The sequence below is a fragment of the Gnatocerus cornutus genome, chromosome 6 (genome assembly GCF_029298725.1).
Source record: "Gnatocerus cornutus isolate USDA-ARS CGAHR chromosome 6, icGnaCorn1.1, whole genome shotgun sequence".
NCBI classification, from domain to species: Eukaryota; Metazoa; Arthropoda; class Insecta; order Coleoptera; family Tenebrionidae; genus Gnatocerus; species Gnatocerus cornutus.
In genome coordinates this window covers 16170695-16189421 of record NC_142238.1, presented here as the reverse complement: position 1 = coordinate 16189421, position 18727 = coordinate 16170695, and the positions used below count along the sequence as shown (strand labels likewise).

General features: G+C 30.3%; 1 protein-coding gene across 1 annotated transcript in view; it reads right to left on the bottom strand.

Moving 5' to 3' along the window:
• Positions 1-17517, bottom strand: part of LOC148173421 (protein O-mannosyl-transferase TMTC1-like) — a 256948-nt gene extending 239431 nt beyond the window's left edge. The window contains exon 1 of the mRNA XM_088038718.1: positions 17297-17517. The gene's annotated coding sequence lies outside the window, so the exon portion shown is untranslated. The remainder of the gene's footprint in view (positions 1-17296) is intronic.
• Between the last annotated feature and the right edge of the window lie 1210 nt (positions 17518-18727).

The window sequence follows — 18727 nt, the reverse complement described above, 5'->3', positions numbered from 1 at the left end:
TGTCATTACCATGAAGAAGTGATAAAGAACGGAATTTTATGTTCCCTGCAAAAACTTAATATTCTTTGTGTGGGAGTGTTAACGTGGAAGACCTGCAGATGTTTAATTACCTCATTTACATGTTTAGAAGCGCACGCAATGGTGAAGAAACGGAGAACTTTAAACTGTTTTTTTGAGAAATTTGAAAGATGTTCAATAACGTTAATTTAGCCGCGAAAGTTTCATTCGTTTTTTGTGGGGCGATCCTCGCCAGAATTATAAAATCCAAACAAGAAAGTTTCGCCTGAAATAAAGCTGTCGTACAGCGAGAGTTAGAATTAGTCGTGTTCCGCTTTTAATTGGAACATGGAGAGATATCAGCAATGCCTGGGGAATTTTCGGTCTAAGCTTGACCAACATAGTTGAGTAATAACCGGGAAACTTATAATGAATTTCCTGATATAAAATTAGAGAAATTGGGATCTTGCTCAGGGTCCAGGGATTTTTTTCCCCCGATAAATTATTCAACGATTACAAATTGGGTCTCATACTCGCGTCGAATCGATGAAAATTCGACAATAACGAACAAAGAATTTCAATGTTGTTTGCGTACCTCGGGGGCTCACAATGGTCGCGGAGTTTGTTAAGTCAGATACAAAGAAGTGCGTGCTTTTTATGACAAATGAATTTTTGGGTACACAAAGGGAACCAAATTAGCGGGAAATGTCATCACAGAGAACAAATTGAAATTTAAACAACGACGGACAATATGCGGATCATGCGTTCCACAACGTTTACATTTGTCTTAAAAATTAATGATGCGGGCTCTATTATCAGGGATGAGGTATTACGCCTACATTCCGACTTGTTTGAACGACCATTGACCCTGAGGTTTGCTAACTACACAGTGGAGGGTAATGAAGGAGTCTAGCAGAAATTTAAATTAACTTCAAGTGGTTCTAAATGCTCTAGAATTTGCACGATATGAGTGAAGAGCGGGTTTGCATATAAGTCGACTTTTTAATTAGTGAGGCAAGTGCTTTCGTTAAAAATTATTCTGCATTACTACTGCCTATTCAATAAGCTAAAACAACAAAAAAGTAGTTTGTTGAAAGTTGAAAGCAAATCGACAAAAAGAAACCAATTCTGAATTTTTTTATTTTGAGAATAAACCAAAAATTTTGTGAAAAAATATGTTGCTGTAATTCTGGTAATTTTAACGCCACAATAACCAAATTTGAGGAAGTTTGTAACTTAAAACTGCTTATTAACTATGCCAAATTACAAAATAGTTGGGTAAACAAGACAAATTTTGAAAATTTTTATTCTGATGAACCGCAAATGATGTAATAAAAAATATTAAAGCTTGTAACTCTGGGAATTTTAACGCAGCAGTCATCAAATTTGGAGAGATTGTTAATCTGAACTTGCTTGTACAATTGCGTTAAAATAGCCAAAATTACAGTGTTTCTAAAGAATTCAAAAATTTTAGTCCTACTATCGTCAAAATATATTTTTTTTTAAATTGATTCCATTTCTAATGTCGATAACTTCCTCACTTAGAGTCTTTTCCTTAAATTTCACTGTTATGTCGTTAAAATTGCCACAATTACAGTTTTTCTAAAAAACAAAACTTTTAGTATCTTCGTTAAAATAACAAAAAAATTAAAATCGATCCCTCTTGCTTGATGGTTTTGAATTTTCCCACAGTCAATAACTATCTCATTACGAGTATTCTCCTTCAATTTCATTTATGGCGTTAAAATTGCTAAAATTACAAGATTTCTAAAAAAACAAAAATTTTAGGACCCTCGTCAAAATTAAAAAAAAATCTAAAATCGATCCCACTCCTTTGATGGTTTTGAATTTTGGCACAGTTAATAACTAACATATTATTAGTAGTATTTTTAAATTTCTTTACAGTGTTTCTAAAAAAAACTAAAATTTTAGGATTATGGCTAAATTAAATTTTTTTTCAAATCGATCCCTCTCGCTTGATGATTTTGAGTTTTTGTACAGTTAATAACTAATTTAATAGTATTTTCTTTAAATTTCATTGATATTCTCTTAAAATTACAGTTTTTCTAAAAAAAAACAAAAATTTTAAGTTCACCGTTAAAATAAAATTTTATAAAATTGACCCCACTCGCCGCTGATGGTTTTGAATATTTTTACAGTTAATAACTAAATCATTTAAAGCGTCTTTTTCAAATTTCATTGTCATTGCGTTAAAATTGCCATAATTACAGTCTTTCTAAAAAAAGTCAAAAATTTTAGGATCATCGTAAAAATAAAAATTTACAAAATTGATCTCACTCGCTTGATCGTTTTAAATTTTCGCACACTCAATAACTAACTTATTTCGTGTATTCTCCTTATATTTCATTTTAATGGCGTTAAAATTGCCAAAATTACATTATTTCTAAAAAAAAACAAAAATTTTAGGACTATCGTCTAAATAAAAAAATCTAAAATCCATTCCACTCGCTTAATTTATAATTAACATACTTGTAGTATTCTTCCTGAATTTCCTTATAATTGCGGTAAAATTGCCAAAACTACAGTGTTTTAAAAAATTATCAAACGTTTTAAAATCATGATCAAAATAAAAATTTAAAAAATTGATCCTACTTGCTTGATGGTTTTGAATTGACAGTTAATACACAGTTAATAATTAACTCATTTATTTATTTATTTTTAATTTCATTGTCTTAAAATTGCTAAAATTACAATCTTTCTAAAAAATCGAAAGTTTTAGTATCATCGTGAAAGTCAAAAAAATCTAAAATCGAGGGCAAGAGGGCTTGCTTGATGGTTTTGAATTTTTGCACAGTTAATATCAAATTCAAGCGACTAGAGTTATTGTCGAGATTAAGCCAAACTAAAAAAGCTTTATAATACAAATGTTTTCTCAAAATAACTTAAGAAAGGTCTTGCTATCGTTCTCAACCTATTATTTGATAATATCTCAAATGATACAGATTCTTGGTTCTTGTAATAAAAAGATAACCCAGCATTTTGATTCCCAGAAATTTTGGTTTCCAGGCGACTTGCTGCTCAGCCATTTTCGCATACAAATCTCGTATCATTTATTAAAATCATGCATCGATCGTCGGTAATTTCTATCTCCACATTTACTTGATTTACTGTCCTGCGCACCGAGTTAGAATATCTATGAATTTTTCCATTACAGCGATTTTTGCGTACGATGGTGCGATGCATGGCGAATTCGAATGACTTTGCACATTTTCAATATCCGTTTTAAAAAGCGGGCGATAAAAACGTGAATTTATCGCTCTTATCGTTTTTCAGACGAGGTGTTGTCTTATCGCCAAGGCGTTATCACTGAACTAGTTGCTAGACGGAATAGGGAAATCGATGAAGATTTAATTTTATTTACGAGTGCGGCGAAAGTCATAAACCGCAAATCTAGGATGGTTTCGGGCGAATTTACGTTCTTTCAATAACAAACGGATTTCTCAGGATACGACTTTCATTTAAGTCAATATCACTAACAAACTACTGGATTAAAAGAGATAGATGTTCCAATGAGGGGTTAAAAAGCTTACCTTTAATGCGCTTACGTGGTAAATCACAAAAGGGAAAATCTGTTTTCCTAACGACATGCAGGGGCGCGGGATTTTTCAACACGGAAATACTTACAGTGACCAGAGCAAAGCAGCTTACAAACAATTTATTTTGATAGATTTTAGGAGCAATTGTTGCATTTTGTAATTGAGTAGGGTTGAAAGACGCAGCAATAAATAATCTATTTCGAGCTGATGGAGGAACTTTAGGATTCACTTTGTATGCTAAGAGCGTATTCCATTTTTTGACAGACAAGTGGCAGGGGCTGATCCCGTGAAATTTTGTAGAAACTTTAAATTTTATACTACTTGCAGACTGCGGCTTTACAAACCAGTAATCCCCGTGAAAAACGCGAATAGCATAAATTTGCGGAAGAAAATCGAATTCAGCGCCCGCACAAAAATAAGTTCTTACATCAGCGAAATATATTTGATGCTCTTCATCTTGTCATGATAACAGATCTAAATGGTATTCTTTTAGCATCCGCCTTTTCACTAGCTCAAATTCCAGATGGTAATAAAAATCAATATGCCACCTGTGGCGAATATTACGTACTGTACGAAAAAGGGCGTTTTTACTCCCGTTGGTAAAACTCCACTTTATCTGGATTAAAATCGGATTTGTCCCCAAAATGTTTCGTCATGTATTGCATCCAGTTGCGCTGTTATGAATATGAACAATGTAGACAAAAGCGATCGCACGACTTTATTTCACCATATTTTAAAAGCGGATTTCGCTTCTTTATTTTCTCGTAAAGACAGAAGCAAGTTGTTGACATTGCACTTAGTGACATCACCGTAACATTTCCTTTCACATTCTACAAACTTTCCATGTTTTTAAGCTTTGAAACAGTACGGAAAAAAGAATAAAATCTACGTTGGTTCTTTATGCATTCCCCGAAGAATTCCGGCTGGAGTGGCTAAGTTTTACATCGCACTTCGGACTTAATTGCAGACGTATCAGCTAAAATAGTTTTGCTACAACACAACGTATAAATCCTGCGTCACTTTATGGTCAGAGCGCTTCTATTTGATGGTCATAAGACTTTGCGTTTAGCCTGTTGAACGGGAGTCCTCGGGCATAACTGCTTAAGTTTGGGTGTTTCTGTCAAACTTCATTCAAATGCGTTAAGTTAGTTCTTCCGCACCAGACGGCGGCAACAAGGCCTAATTACCACGGAATGTGATATAAACAACACGGGCGGAACCTTCTTCCATTACGCAGCACACGAAATTGTTTTTGAATTTTCTTAAACAATTCTGTTGCCAAGATAAAATTAAATTTCATAGATTTTATAATTCTGCAGGATGAAGCTTGGGCACATGAGAACATATTGCGCTTTTAAAAAAATAAGTTGATGGAAATAATTATACAGCGTGAACCTGAACAAAATATGAAATGGGATCGATTTTAGATTTTTTTTTATTTCACCGATGATTTTTTTTAGAAATTGTGTAATTTTGGCAATTTTAACGCCATAACAATGAAATTCAAGAAGAATACTCTAATTGAGTTAGTTTTTAACTGTGCGAAAACTAACAACCATCAAGCGAGTGTAATAATGGATTATAAAAATTATAATTTTCACGTTGAAACTAAAATTTTTGATTTTTTTTTGGAAATTCTGTAACTTTGGCATTTTTAACGCCGTGACAATAAAATCTGAAAAAAATACTCTAAATTAGTCGGTTATTCACTGGGCAAAAATTCAAAACTATCTAACGGGTAGGTTCAATTTTAGAAATTGTTTTTGAATTTTCTTAAACAATTCTGTTGCCAAGATAAAATTAAATTTCATAGATTTTATAATTCTGCAGGATGAAGCTTGGGCACACGAGAACATATTGCGCTTTTAAAAAAATAAGTTGATGGAAATAATTATACAGCGTGAACCTGAACAAAATATGAAATGGGATCGATTTTAGATTTTTTTTTATTTCACCGATGATTTTTTTTAGAAATTGTGTAATTTTGGCAATTTTAACGCCATAACAATGAAATTCAAGAAGAATACTCTAATTGAGTTAGTTTTTAACTGTGCGAAAACTAACAACCATCAAGCGAGTGTAATAATGGATTATAAAAATTATAATTTTCACGTTGAAACTAAAGTTTTTGATTTTTTTTTTGGAAATTCTGTAACTTTGGCATTTTTAACGCCGTGACAATAAAATCTGAAAAAAATACTCTAAATTAGTCGGTTATTCACTGGGCAAAAATTCAAAACTATCTAACGGGTAGGTTCAATTTTAGAAATTTTTATTTTGACGATGATCCTAAAATGTTTGTTTTTTTTTTTAAAAGTTGTGATTTTTACAATTTTAATAAAACAACAATAAAATTTAAGGAAAATAATATACATAAATTAGTTATTAACTGTACAAAAACTCAAAACCATCAAGAGAGAGGTATCGATTTTAGAAATTTTTATTTTGACGATGAATCTAAAATTTTTGATTCTTTTTGTAAACACTGTAATTTTGGCAATTTTCACGCAATGACAATAAAACTTATGGAAAATACTATAAATGAGTCAATTATTAACTGTGCCAAAATTAAAAACCATTAAGCGAGTGGGATCGATTTTAGAATTTTTGTGCGAATAAAAATGCTGTGTTATCGTTTTATTCCACGAACCAAGAATCTGTATCGTTCGAGATATTATCAAATAATAGGTAGAGAACGATAGCAGACCTTTCTCAAGTTATTTAGAGTAAAAACTTGTATTATAAAGCTTTTTTTAGTTCGAGTTAATCTCGACAAAAGACGCGACGTCTAGTCGAGTTTTTAGGTTTTTGCCCCGAGATAAATATTCGTTTATAGGTGACATAGAAAGATGCAAATGCGTTATGGTAACAGCAAAAAGGAGTTAGATTACGATAAAGTGGTAAGTTTAACAGAGGAAAAAGGATTTTCTTGCTCTCCTTGCACCGTCCCTCTATACAAACTGCGGTTTTCCAGATAAAAAAATCATTTTCTTGAGAGATTTTTCGTTTTATTTTTCCGGCGCATTCACCATTTCTGCCACCTAAAAAATTAATTAAAACTGAGGTCGAGATACCTTGCGAATATCTAATTTTGTTCAAATAAGAAACTGTTGGGTTTGCATCAAAGGCCTGTAAGAAAAAGTCCATTTATCATGGCAGTGCAAAGGTTGCTGCACCGGCAGAAAACCCATTCTTTCTGATCGTTTTTGTAGTCAAATAAGTGCTCTTTTTCGGCATGATTTCCTCCGGAGCTTAACGCAGTTAATTGAGGCAATAATGAGTCCGTCGCTTTGAAGACTTTTGTTAATCGCACAATATAATCTATCGGAGCGTTTGAGCAAATTATCCCTCCGACCAAGCAATGACCCCTCACTAGATTAGAAGCCGAGAAAATAGCTGTCGACTTTTTCAACTCGCACCCTAAAACGCCGTTTGAATATTAAACACAATCTTAAGAGTTGCTCTCGACTGCCGCTATACATCATCACTTTATCGTACTTTAGTGTTTGTAATACTTGTCTAAATGAGACTTTGGACTCTAAAAGGTCTCTCAAACTTTCATGATCAGTTTCTGCCAGCTGTTTTTATTTTTATGTTTTGATTTGGATTCGCCCTGCTAGAGAGAAATTCACATTCGCGGTGGGTTAAATTAACCAGACAATTTCTTTAAATGATTTTATTTGTTCGTTTCATAAAGTTTGTTGTCAGGGACAAACGAGGATCGCAGAGCAGAAAGCGTTTAATTTTCTTTACAAATAAAGTTTTAGCCAAGTTTGAGACACTTAGATAATTAAACTTTTTATGGTCTTAAGCTGAAGAGAGTGGCACAACAATAACATTCAATGAGTTTGCTAAATCACGAATCAAATGTTACAAACTGCTTAGAAATTATTGTTGGCATATTTTATCGCCCGGCGCCTCCACCATTTCTTCGATCAATAAGTCTCTTATTTTTATTTAAATTTATAATTATGGCAGTTTTAGCGTTATCACGACGAAATTTTGGGAAATTGCTATTTTTGAGTTGCTTATTGACTTTGCCAAATGTCAACATAATGAAACAAAAAACACAATTAAAAAAAAATATATTTTTAAAACGTAAATTTTTCTACATTTTTTATTAAAATTTGTAATTATGGCAGTTTTAGCAATATTTCGTTAAAATTTTGAGACATAGTTATTTTTGAATTGCTTATTAACTGTGCTAAATGTCGACATTAAAAAACAAAAGAAACAGATTTTACAAATTTTTATTTTTAAACAAATTAATCTTTTTTCCATTTTTTATTAAAATTTGTAATTTTGACACTTATAGCATTCTGATGTTGAAATTCTGGGAAATTGCTATTTTGGATTAGCTCATTAACTCTGCCAAATGTCAACATAATGAAACAAAAGATACAAATTTCAAAAATTTTCATTTTTAATACAAAGTAAATTTTTCTACATGTTTTATTAAAATTTGTAATTATGGTAATTTTAGCACAATCTTGATGAAATTTTAGGAGACTGCTATTTTTGAATTGCATATTAACTATAACAAATGTCAACATTGTGAAACAAAAGCAACAAATTTTCAAAATTTTTATTTTTAAGACAAAATACCTTACATTTGTCCACATTTCTTATTAAAATTTGTAATAATAGCAATTTTAGCATTATCCCGATGAAATTTTGAGAAATTACTATTTTTGAATTGTTTATTTACTCTGCCAAATGTTAACATCATAAAACAAAGGAAACAAATTTTACAAATTTTCATTTTTAAACAAATTAAACTTTTTTATATTTTTTATTAAAATTTGTAACTTTGACACTTATAGCATTCTGATGTTGAAATTCTGGGAAATTGCTATTTTGGATTAGCTCATTAACTCTGCCAAATGTCAACATAATGAAACAAAAGATACAAATTTCAAAAATTTTCATTTTTAATACAAAGTAAATTTTTCTACATGTTTTATTAAAATTTGTAATTATGGTAATTTTAGCACAATCTTGATAAAATTTTAGGAGACTGCTATTTTTGAATTGCTTATTAACTATAACAAATGTCAACATTGAGAAACAAAAGCAACAAATTTTCAAAATTTTTATTTTTAAGACAAAATACCTTACATTTGTCCACATTTCTTATTAAAATTTGTAATAATGGCAATTTTAGCATTATCCCGATGAAATTTTGAGAAATTGCTATTTTTGAATTGTTTATTTACTCTGCCAAATGTTAACATCATAAAACAAAGGAAACAAATTTTACAAATTTTCATTTTTAAACAAATTAAACTTTTTTATATTTTTTATTAAAATTTGTAACTTTGACACTTATAGCATTCTGATGTTGAAATTCTGGGAAATTGCTATTTTGGATTAGCTCATTAACTCTGCCAAATGTCAACATAATGAAACAAAAGATACAAATTTCAAAAATTTTCATTTTTAATACAAAGTAAATTTTTCTACATGTTTTATTAAAATTTGTAATTATGGTAATTTTAGCACAATCTTGATAAAATTTTAGGAGACTGCTATTTTTGAATTGCTTATTAACTATAACAAATGTCAACATTGAGAAACAAAAGCAACAAATTTTCAAAATTTTTATTTTTAAGACAAAATACCTTACATTTGTCCACATTTCTTATTAAAATTTGTAATAATGGCAATTTTAGCATTATCCCGATGAAATTTTGAGAAATTGCTATTTTTGAATTGTTTATTTACTCTGCCAAATGTTAACATCATAAAACAAAGGAAACAAATTTTACAAATTTTCATTTTTAAACAAATTAAACTTTTTTATATTTTTTATTAAAATTTGTAACTTTGACACTTATAGCATTCTGATGTTGAAATTCTGGGAAATTGCTATTTTGGATTAGCTCATTAACTCTGCCAAATGTCAACATAATGAAACAAAAGATACAAATTTCAAAAATTTTCATTTTTAATACAAAGTAAATTTTTCTACATGTTTTATTAAAATTTGTAATTATGGTAATTTTAGCACAATCTTGATAAAATTTTAGGAGACTGCTATTTTTGAATTGCTTATTAACTATAACAAATGTCAACATTGTGAAACAAAAGCAACAAATTTTCAAAATTTTTATTTTTAAGACAAAATACCTTACATTTGTCCACATTTCTTATTAAAATTTGTAATAATGGCAATTTTAGCATTATCCCGATGAAATTTTGAGAAATTGCTATTTTTGAATTGTTTATTTACTCTGCCAAATGTTAACATCATAAAATAAAGGAAACAAATTTTACAAATTTTCATTTTTAAACAAATTAAACTTTTTTATATTTTTTATTAAAATTTGTAATTTTGACACTTATAGCATTCTGATGTTGAAATTCTGGGAAATTGCTATTTTGGATTAGCTCATTAACTCTGCCAAATGTCAACATAATGAAACAAAAGATACAAATTTCAAAAATTTTCATTTTTAATACAAAGTAAATTTTTCTACATGTTTTATTAAAATTTGTAATTATGGTAATTTTAGCACAATCTTGATAAAATTTTAGGAGACTGCTATTTTTGAATTGCTTATTAACTATAACAAATGTCAACATTGTGAAACAAAAGCAACAAATTTTCAAAATTTTTATTTTTAAGACAAAATACCTTACATTTGTCCACATTTCTTATTAAAATTTGTAATAATGGCAATTTTAGCATTATCCCGATGAAATTTTGAGAAATTGCTATTTTTGAATTGTTTATTTACTCTGCCAAATGTTAACATCATAAAACAAAGGAAACAAATTTTACAAATTTTCATTTTTAAACAAATTAAACTTTTTTATATTTTTTATTAAAATTTGTAACTTTGACACTTATAGCATTCTGATGTTGAAATTCTGGGAAATTGCTATTTTGGATTAGCTCATTAACTCTGCCAAATGTCAACATAATGAAACAAAAGATACAAATTTCAAAAATTTTCATTTTTAATACAAAGTAAATTTTTCTACATGTTTTATTAAAATTTGTAATTATGGTAATTTTAGCACAATCTTGATAAAATTTTAGGAGACTGCTATTTTTGAATTGCTTATTAACTATAACAAATGTCAACATTGTGAAACAAAAGCAACAAATTTTCAAAATTTTTATTTTTAAGACAAAATACCTTACATTTGTCCACATTTCTTATTAAAATTTGTAATAATGGCAATTTTAGCATTATCCCGATGAAATTTTGAGAAATTGCTATTTTTGAATTGTTTATTTACTCTGCCAAATGTTAACATCATAAAATAAAGGAAACAAATTTTACAAATTTTCATTTTTAAACAAATTAAACTTTTTTATATTTTTTATTAAAATTTGTAATTTTGACACTTATAGCATTCTGATGTTGAAATTCTGGGAAATTGCTATTTTGGATTAGCTCATTAACTCTGCCAAATGTCAACATAATGAAACAAAAGATACAAATTTCAAAAATTTTCATTTTTAATACAAAGTAAATTTTTCTACATGTTTTATTAAAATTTGTAATTATGGTAATTTTAGCACAATCTTGATAAAATTTTAGGAGACTGCTATTTTTGAATTGCTTATTAACTATAACAAATGTCAACATTGTGAAACAAATGCAACAAATTTTCAAAATTTTTATTTTTAAGACAAAATACCTTACATTTGTCCACATTTCTTATTAAAATTTGTAATAATGGCAATTTTAGCATTATCTCGATGAAATTTTGAGAAAATGCTATTTTGGAATTGTTTATTTACTCTGCCAAATGTTAACATCATAAAACAAAAGAAACAAATTTTACTAATTTTCATTTTTAAACAAATTAAACTTTTTTATATTTTTTATTAAAATTTGTAATTTTGACACTAATAGTAGTATGATGTTGAAATTTTGGAAAACTGTTATTTTGGATTTGCTTATTAACTCTGTCAAATTTCAACATAATAAAATAAGACACAACTTTCAAAAATATTTATTTTAAAGACAAAGTAAATTTTTCTACATTTTTTATTAAAATTTGTAATTATGGCAGTTTTAGCAATATCTCGATGAAATTTTGGGAGATTGCTATTTTTAAGTAGTTTATTAACTCTGGCAAATTCAAAAATTATATGACAAGACAGACTAATTTTAGAAATTTTTATTTTTAAGACAAAGTAAATTTCTCACATTTTTGATTAAAATTTCTAATTATTGTAGTTTTAGCATTACCGCAATAAAATTTGGAGTGATTACTAATTATAGTTCGCTAATCAACTATGCTTAATCCCCAAAATTATAGTAACTACAATTCATTTACAAAGTAAAAGTTTCTTTCACTGTCCTGGCGCCTCCACCATTTCTTGGATCAATAATTTTCCCATATTTTTATTTAAATTTGTAATTATGGCAGTTGTGGCGTTATCACGATAAAATTTTGGGAGATTGATATTTTTGAATAGTTTATTAACTCTGCCAGTTTTTAAAATTATATAACAAGACAGACTAATTTTAGAAATTTTTTATTTTTAAGACTAAGTAAAATTTCTCACATTTTTGATTAAAATTTCTAATTATTGTAGTTTTGGCATTACCGCAATGAGATTTGGGGTTATTAATAAGTATGGTTTGCTTATTAACTCTACAAAATATCAAAATTATAGAACTACAAAAACTAGAAACTTTCGTTATCAAAGTAAAAGTTTCTTGAACTGTCCCAGCGCCTCCATCATTTTCAAAGTTTGTCCTTAAATCAATAAAAAATTCTGTGATATTAAAGCAAATCGAAAAACTTTTGATCATGAAATTAGACTTAATTTTCCTTAATATCCTATTTGATTGAAAAAGATTACGGAAATTTAGCTCCAATAAAGGTAATTCTTCGAAAAATGAGTATTCCACTCTGTTTAATAAAACCCAATGATAAAGTAACATTTTCGCTTATTACACCACATTTATTATTTAGCGATATTTTCAACAAAATCGCTAAAACAAAATTCTGCTTATAAAAGCGTGATCAAATTTCAATTAAAAAATAATTAAAATATTACATTGATTCAGATTGACGAACTGTTTATCTATTTGTCCATAAAATAAAATCAGTGTCGCATTATTTTAGTATTCGAGTTCGCAACGATAAATCATTTTCTGTTAAAATTAATAAAAAACACGTAGACTCAATTCTGCCCACATAAACTCGAAATTTAGTTGTACATTAGCAATTTTAACAATGTTGCCTCCAAAACGAACCCATGTATCAAATTTTGTTTACCCGAAACTAATTTAACTCTGTTGCAGCCGGTTAACCGATTCGAGAATGAAAAAGGGCAGGTGACATTTTCCGGATTAGTAATTAATTAGTTTGGTCCGTAAATGCCAAAGCCACAACGCTTATACAAACCCCGGATTTTTCCCCCGGAAGTCTTGTACTACGAACATGTCATTCCCTCATTTTCTTAATTACAGCCAGTGCATATTTCATGCTCCCATGTAGAACACGTCAAACATTAAAATTATCAACAATTCATGTTGTCATGTTGCAAATTGCGGAATTTCTAATGAAATTCTTAATTTGTTTACCCGAAAGCTTAATCAGTATTGTCAGATTGGTTAAAACAAGATTACAAACACGCCATTGAATTTTAAATCGTCTAGCCAACAAGTTTATTTTCGGAACGAATAAATGATGGATTGAATTGAATTCACGTTTCAATATTTAACACAATGCTCAACCGCCACGTGTACTTCACATGTTGTCTATGGAAAAAAATAATTGCTTCCATCACGTTTCAGTATGAATTGTGTTACTTTCCATTTATAGTTCGGAATTGTGGAACCGGAAAAAAAAACAGTTCGCTTATGATTTATCCCCCGAAAACTCTTCATCTTGGGTTTATGGAGTACAATATAGATTTCAACAAAACCCGCAAAATTGTATTTCCTGGCCAAAATTTCTTACGTCGGTTCAATTTGATCGGAAACTGAATTAGAGTGGATTTTGGGATTAGGTTAACACGGCCCACATGCAAAATACATTACGAAAATTAGGGAACGGACCATAATAGATTTTATAAACGGCCACTTATGGTAATTACGAGCGAAAGAGTAATGACTGATAACTCGAAAAGTTTGGCTATTATAATAGCCCCAGGGCCGAACTTATTGATTTTTCGTAGTTCGAACAATTAATTGTTTTATAACTAAATAAATTCGCTCCATTTCCTCCCATAAAAACTTGAAACAAGTTCCCCACGCCACTGCCCACATTACACAAATCCCCAATTCCTCCATTAACTCTACTTATTTTTTGTTTACTATAAAACACAGCTTCCATAAAATCAACACAACTTGCAGATACCGCAGAAACGAATTAGCCGCTATTTCACCGGAAAGACTTAACATTCCTCCGGAGCTTTTTAATGTATTTTGGTCTAGTTGCAGTGAAAAACGATCAAACATCAATTACGAGCTGCTGAAATTGGAGGAATTATTAACAGCGCCAGGTTTATTGATTGTATTTATACAGACAACAGGATTTCTGAAAAACAAGTGTGAAATACACGGGATTTGAATCACAACATTTTGCATAAATTCCAGATTCTCAAAGCTGGTAAGTTTCCCGAATTCACACAATAGATTATTGAAGTTGCTTTAGCATTATTTAGACATTAAAATACATGTTTGGTGTGGAATTGTAGCATTAATTTGCAAATTAGAACTAACAAGCTACATGATTTCAACGAACAAAGTTGTGGAAGTTTTGACGGTAATACAGGAGTGGAAACGTAATCACAATCGAACGAATTTGTCCAAAAAAGAGTGACGTCATTGTATGTTTAATTGGGTTTTGCGGAACAAGCGAGAAAAGTGGGAAATTTCGAGCGAGCAGGAATGTAGACGCAAGTGGCGCGAAATCAGAGCGACAAAGGTTTTGGCGAGTTCTGCACACTATTTTTGCTTCATAATAAAGATATTGTTATTCAGACTATCTAGAGAATCTCAGAAGAGTCTAGATAAAATGTTAGAAAATACAAAAAAAACAAGATAGTAGAAACACTATAAAAAGTATCTAAAAAGTGTGAAAAAAATCGACATTTTGTAAAAAGTTGTTAAAGAGAATCTAAGAAAAATCTAAATTAAATCTTGAGAATTCTGAGAAATTGAAGAAACCAAAACTAAAAAATTCACGAAAATCTAATGAGAAATTGTGACTTTTGCAGGAATCCAAAAAAATAAAAAAAAGTAAATTTAGAGAAAATAAAAAACAGCGCGAGGCTCTAAGAGTCTAAAAATAGAGAATTCTTCAAAAGAATTTAGACAATTTAAGAAAGTTTTGAAACTCGAAGAAAACTCTAAACAAAAGTCATCCACAGATTAGAGAAAATTTAGAAAATCTAAATTTGTGAGAATCTAAGAGAAGCTAGACGAAACTGAAATAAATATTTGTATACCAAGTCCGCAAAAGACAATTTCGCGCACGAGTGGGAATGTAGAAGTTATGCACACTATTTTTGCTACATACTAAAGAAAATGTAAAAAATCTAAAGATAATTTAGACTATCTAAAGAATCTCAGGAGTGTCTAGCTAAAATGTTAAAAGAATAAAAAAAATTAAAAAGAGAAACTATAAAAGGAATCTAAAAAAATGTGAAATTTCAGAAAAATCCAAAATAAATAAATCTTGAAAATTTTGCGAGTAGAAAAATAATTGACAAAAATGTATCGAGAAATTGTGACTATGCAAAGATCTAAAAAATCTAAGGAAAATTAAAATCAAATTTAAAGAAAATAAAAAATCCACAGCACGAGGCTCTGGGGGTCTTAAGAAAAGCAATTAGAGAGAATTTTACATAATAAGTCCGCAAAGTGCCAGATTTTGCACGATTGGAAATGTAAACACACGAGACGTCAGACCAGTGCAAGAAAGACACTTTTTGACGAGTTATCTACACAATTTTTTCTACATAATACAGAAAACGTAAAAAATATAAAAATTATCTAAACAATCTATAAGAATCTAGATAAAATGTTGTAAGCAGCAAGAAATTTTAAGAAAGCTAAAAAACTATAAACAGAATAAAAAAATGAAAAAAAATTATACATCAAACTATTATTTGTTAATTAAGAAAAATTTTCAACGTTGCATACCACAACAAAACTTTTATTGGTGGCGCCATCTACTGGTAAATTCGAAAATTGCAAGTGAAGTTGTCAAAGAATTGTCACATGTGTCAACAACTTACAGTTGCTCGAGTATTACACACTCTATTGTCACTTTACGCACTTGTGTCTTAAAACGTGAAGGTTAAATGCCAACTCGATTAAAGAAAAATTCAAAATAAAAGACGAAGAGGAATAGAAAAAATAGAAATAGAAAACAGTTTCTAAAACTCGTTCCTGAGACTAATTCGAGCACTCGCCGCGTCGCAACTCGTGTTCGAATGTCGACCTCCTGCCGGAATATAGGTCATTCTGCAACTTGTTTTAGAATATATTATTTTTTCCTAGTTATATTATTTATCAATGTTGGCCTTATACTTTGAGGTTTAATAAATAATAAGTACGTTATACGATGTTTTAGACCATTTTTGAATAATATATGAAGTTAAACAGTTTTTAAGACGTGTATAATTCTGTGGAGATCCACACTTTTTTCAAAACTCTTTTTTCAACATAACAGTCAGAATAATAAAATAGTAAGCTGCTTATTTTAAGAGGCAATTATAAAGAAGCTTTCTAAGAACAAAGTTAAGTTTCCAACAATTTTCTTGCGAATTTCCCCGATTGGTTTATCCAACGTAAATTCAAAATTATCAATTTTAACATCGATGTTTGCTCCATTTTGCATATAATTTAAATTAGTTCGCCGTTTTGATATGTTTTGAGTTCGTTGTCTGCGACCAATTAATTGAAAAGCATAACTGCAATTAAACTGTTTACAGTTCGAGCTTTGAAGCTTACTAAAATATTAATATACATAGATGTAGTTAATAGAAATCAAACAAGCAAACAAGAGCGAGTTGGTATTTTGTTGACGAGCATTCGAAAAACTGAATAATTTACAATTTTCTGCTAATTTATAATTAAATTTGAACTAACAACGTTGTCATTGAAGTTTCGATTCTCACTTAATTGTCTAGCAATGTTTTCTAATTAGAATAAACTCCGTTACGATTAAAACAACAGCGAGGGCGCATCCGCAAAAATTACATTAAAATTAAAATAAGTAATGAAATTAGCGCGCTGTTGATCCTAATTTCCCTTCTCTGTAATTACAACATGTTATTGACAACATTTTTAAATCTCGCAACTTCTTCGTGGTGTTAAGGAACGCTCTGTTAATTAATTAAATTCTGGCCAACATTCCCGTAGTTGCAAGAAAGTTTTTCTGTTTTTCCGATCACAAATTTTTAGAAACATGTTTAATTCCGTCGTGTTTTAATTCGGCTAGTGAGGTTTTCGTGTAAGTCCTTTATTTTAATTTTCCACGGTGGTCAAAGGATCCGGCTGTCCTAATTAGAGTAATGCACGCTTTTAAAAGTTTTAATTAGAGCAAAAAGTTTGACGTGGACTTATAATACGTAAATTGCTTTCGGTGCCTTAGCCACGTGAGAAATGTTTTTTTCTCGGGAGTTCCGGGATAAGAAATGAAATTTTTGCGTTAATACAGAAAAGATCACTTGTGCCCAAATAAATCCGTAAAAGATAAACGAGCCCCGAAAGAGATAACGATAGCGATAAAGTTGAAAACAGGGTGTTACTTACCAGCAATGCGCAACTTGCAGGAAGCGTGTCGGCTCTTCTGCAGGGTGTAACTAGAAACATACGGAATAATTACGAGATGTTATCGGATGATTAGTATTCGGGATGGCACGTTTCCATGCACAACACGGCAATCAGGTGGTGTCAGGACCTCACTGCCGGAGAGACACAGCGCGACTGGATACGAAGGATTCGCGCTATCGACTGCTACCCTCAAACCCTCAAATGCCCGCGCTCGCCACGCTGCTGTGGCGGAAGTGAGAACTGCACCAGCTCACCCTCTTTATGGGTCATCACCGTCTGCGCGATCCTAGGTTTATGATGCATTTCTTTGGGGGATGAGCAGCGGTCGAGGTAATGGCGAATTGGTTATTTCATTACGGGAGGATGGCGCAATGAAAGGTAAAACAGCTCGTTGTTTCGCGGGTAATGTCCGGGGATGAGGTTCGGATACGAGTTGCCGAAAACACCAAAAGGACGATCAAAGTAGAGAGGCGGAATCGCGAGATGACAACTTGCGGAATTTTGGAAATTTAATATTGAAAAGTAACCTAGTTTTGAAAGACATATCGGTTTGAGCGACACAAATGGTGGCTGCGCCGCCAGGAGACTTTTTAGCTGCAAGTTTTTGAGCGTTCAATGCGGCACAGCTGGTTTTAAAATGGTCTTGAGTCAAAGGCGGATTTACAAAAAGGCACAAATTAAGGAACAACAAACTCGGATTATAAGAATTTTTATTTATTATAATAATTAAGACAAAATTCTATTAAAAAAATTGTATCTTTAGTTGTGTTGGCACTACTGCGATCAAATTTAAGGACATTGTTACTCCTGACCTATTTATTAACTGTACCAAATTTCAAAATTGTGAAACAACAGACTTAGATTTTATAATTTTTTTTTTTGGAACGAACTCAACAGTTTCAAAATTTTACGAAAAACAATTATTATTTATTATTTATTCATCGTTGTGTTGGTATCACAGCAATAAAATTTGGGCATGTTGCTATATTTGGCTCATTTATTAACTTTGCCAAATTTCTAAATTGTGGAACAACAGACTTTAAATTTAAAAATTTTCATTTTTAGGACGAACTCAAAGTTTCAAAATTCTACGACAAATATTGTATCTTTGGTTGTGTTGGTACCACTGCAATGAAATTTGAGGACGTTACTATTCATGACCTTTTTATTAACTGTACTAAATTTCAAAATTGTGGAAAAAGAGACTAAAATATTAGAAATTTTGTTTTTATAACTAGCCAAAAAGTTTTAAAATTCTATGAAAAAAAAATGTATCTTTGATTGTGTTGGTACCCCTGCGATAAAATTTGTGGACGTTACTATTCATGATCTTTTTATTAAGTCTAATAAATTTCTAAATTGTGGAACAACAGATTCTAAATCTAAAAATTTTTATTTTTAGGACGAGCT